Genomic DNA, 3,627 nt, shown 5'->3' with positions numbered 1-3,627 from the left:
ATACTTTGCTCTGCCCCCCACTCCCAGTTCTTACTTTCTTGAGTGACTCCTGTTCACAGTCTGTAACTCAACTAAGAAATCACTTTGAAAAGACTTGACTGACTCCACTAAACCTGTGTTGTGTATCCCTTCCATGATCCCATAGATCAATCCAGAGTTTATCATCAGTTCAGTTCAGTTCAGTCACTCAGTCGTGTCCGACTCCTTGTGACCCCATGAACTGCAGCATGCCAGGCCTCCCTGTCCATCATCAACTCCCAGAGTTCACCCAAACTCATGTCCATCAAATCAGTGATGCCATCCAACCATCTCATTCTCTGTTGTCCCCTTCTCCTCCTGCCTTCAATCTTTCCCAGCATCAGGGTCTTTTCAAATGAGTCAGTTCTTCCCATCAGGTGGCCAAAGGATTGGAGTTTCAGCTTCAGCATCAGTCCTTCCAATGACCACCCAGGACTGATCTCCTTTAGGATGGACTAGTTGGATCTCCTTGCAGTCCAAGGGACTCTCAAGAGTCTTCTCCAACACCACAGTTCAAAAACATCAATTCTTCGGCACTCAGCTTTCTTCACAGTCCAAACCTCACATCCATACATGACCACTGGAAAAACCATAGCCTTGACTAGGTGGATCTTTGTTGACAAAGCAATGTGTCTGCTTTGTAATATGCTGTCTAGGTTGGTCATAACTTTCCTTCCAAGGAGTAAGCGCCTTTTAATTTCATGGCTATAATCACCATCTACAATGATTTTGGAGCCCAAAAGAATAAAGTCAGCCACTGTTTCCACTGTTTCCCCATCTATTTGCCATGAAGTGATGGGACTGGATGCCATGATCTTAGTTTTCTGAGCCAACATTTTCACTCTCCTCTTTCACTTTCTTCACTTTCTTTAGTTCTTCTTCACTTTCTGCCATAAGGGTGGTGTCGTCTGCATATCTGAGGTTATTGATACTTCTCCTGGCAATCTTGATTCCAGCGTGTGCTTCTTCCAGCCCAGCGTTTCTCATGATGTTCTCTGCATATGCATATAAGCAGAGTGACAATATACAGCCTTGACGTACCCCTTTTCCTATTTGGAACCAGTCGGTTGTTTCATGTCCAGTTCTAACTGCTGCTTCCTAACCTGCATATAGGTTTCTCAAGAGGCAGGTCAAGTGGTCTGGTATTCCCATCTCTTACTAGATTGTAATCTAAGATACACTCTCAACCATAATAATAATGCCTCTTAAAGTTCTGTGAAGGCAGGAGATACATCCAGTAACAATATCTCCTTTGTTGATCATTATATGCCTAATTGCTTGCATACTGTCTGTTTCATAGGAAATGCATCTGTTGGTTTAAATCAAAATTGGATGGTGAAGAGAGATGGCTATTCATTAAGTGTCCAATCATTACTGTAGAGCCCAAGTAATTCAGAAGAATAAAAAGCTAATACTAGGCAAGCAGATAGAAACCAAGGTTAAATTCAGTTCCAAGGGGTTCAGGAATTCAGACCAACACTTAGACAGGAGGACAGTTATGTGACAGCTCCAAGATGGGAGAGACTGGGCATTTTGAGGCAAAAGGGGGATCCAGAATATAGTAGCAGATAGAATTGAGGAAAACCTCAGCTTTAGACAAAAAATATTTGTGCTGTTATTCTCAGGACAAAAACTGATCTTTATCAAAGTTAGAGAGAGAATGACGTTTAGCATTTTCCCTGTGATTTAAAGTCTATTTTTCATTTGGTCAGTGGTATTGAAATATAATTCACATATAGAAAAAATGCCTCCTTTTCAGAGTGCAGTTCTGGGAGTTTTAACAAATGTATACAGTCATATAATCATCACCATAATCACAAGATAGACAAGGTCCACTGCTCCATCGGTTTATTTTGCCTTTGTGTAGTTATCCCTCACCCTCGCCTCCACCCCTAGCAACCACTCATCCTTCCGTCCCCATAATTGTGCTTTTTCCAAAATGTCATATAAATGAAATGATAAATTCTGTGGCCTTTTGAAACTGGCTTCCCATAATGGTCACTCAGATGGAAAAGAATCTGCCTGCAATGCAGGAAACCCCAGGTTCTATCCCTGGGTTGAGAAGATCTCCTGGAGGAGGGCATGGCAACCCACTCCAGTATTCTTGACTGGAGAATCCATGGACAGAGGAGCCTGGCGGGCTACTGTCCGTGGGGTCGCAAAGAGTCGGACGCAACTGAGGGACTAATTTTCACTTTCCCATAATTAGTGTAATACATTTGTGCTTCATTTGTGTTTTTATGTGTACATATTAGATGTTTGGGCTTCTTGTATCTTTTTTTTTAATCCCTTAAGCACAAATTGTGCAATGAAGTTTCTCAAACATGGGAAAACTACAGGGAGTCAGCACATGTGCAGTGCTATGGGCAAGACTTGGCTTGGGAAAAACAACTTTGTGATCATACTATCTCCCTGGTCAAGTAAGTATTTATTAGATTATCTTTTATTGCTCAGTAATGTTCCACTGCTAGATATACCACCAGTTATTCATCCATTCTCCCATTGAAACCTGTTTGGCTTACTTCTAGTTTTTGGCCATTATGCATAAAGGTACCATAAATACTCATGCGCAAGTTTATTGTGTGAAGATAAGTTTTTTCCCCCTTCAGGTAAAATAAAAATTTGACATTAGCAAACGGGCCAGACTTTTTCCTAAATTGCTGTAACATTTTGTATTCCAAGCAGCTGTTAATGAGAATTCCAGCTGTTCAGCATCCTTGCAAGCCTCTTGAGATTTTCAGGTTGTATAACTGAGTGTTCTGTTTTGGTTTTCATTTTATTTTTGTTTTAGCATTTCTAATCAGTCTAATAGTGATATCTCACAGTGGGGTAATGATACTGAACACAATATATGTCTCTCAACTTATAAAAGTCTTCTTTGATTACCGTTATCAGTGTTTTATACTTTTTAGTGTACCCATCTTGCATTTTGGGATCAGATTTATATCTAAGTACTTCGGTGATTATGATGCAAATTTAAATGCTATTTTTTCTATAAACTTTAAAAATTACAGAATAGACTTAGATTAAAAGAGATTTTTTATAATACAGAGCTCCTATATACCCCTCATCCTGTTTCCTCCATTGTTAACAACTAAGGAACTGACATTTTTGTATTACATAACTTCATACTTTATTAGTATTCCATTAATATCTTTTTCTTCTGTTCCTGGATCCTATCTAGGATACCACATTACATTTAGTTGTCATGCCTCCTTAGGCCCTTCTTCTCTGTGACAGTTTCTCACCCTTTCCTTGCTTTTGGTGATGTTGACAGTTTTGAGGAGCATGAGTTAGATATTTTTAGAATTTTTCTCAGTTCGGATTTATCTGGCATTTTTATTATGATTAGACTGTAACATGTATAAATATATACATGTTTTTATGTTTATGTCTGTGTAATGTTTGCATGTATTTTTATAATTTACAACTGTAAGAAATGTGTACATATTTATATGCTTAGCATAAATGTATGAAATGTATAAGGTGACATTGGTGACTGATGACTCTAGTAGAGCTCAAACAGTGTGTAGCAAACTTCTCATCACATCATTCTGTCAGCACAACCAATTCTTCTGAGTGGGCAAATGAGATCATACATATCCTCCC

The 3,627-nt window shown here is 39.1% G+C and overlaps 1 non-coding gene across 1 annotated transcript; it reads right to left on the bottom strand.

Annotated features, from left to right (window-relative positions):
• Positions 1–2,278: 2,278 nt before the first annotated feature.
• Positions 2,279–2,446, bottom strand: LOC113888303. Its single transcript, XR_003509939.1, has one exon. It is a non-coding gene; the product is annotated as a U1 spliceosomal RNA (small nuclear RNA).
• Positions 2,447–3,627: the final 1,181 nt, after the last annotated feature.

The sequence above is a fragment of the Bos indicus x Bos taurus genome, chromosome X (assembly GCF_003369695.1).
Source record: "Bos indicus x Bos taurus breed Angus x Brahman F1 hybrid chromosome X, Bos_hybrid_MaternalHap_v2.0, whole genome shotgun sequence".
In the NCBI taxonomy this organism is placed as follows: domain Eukaryota; kingdom Metazoa; phylum Chordata; class Mammalia; order Artiodactyla; family Bovidae; genus Bos; species Bos indicus x Bos taurus.
The sequence above is the reverse complement of the archived record's forward strand: the minus strand, read 5'-3'. Positions and strand labels throughout refer to the sequence as shown.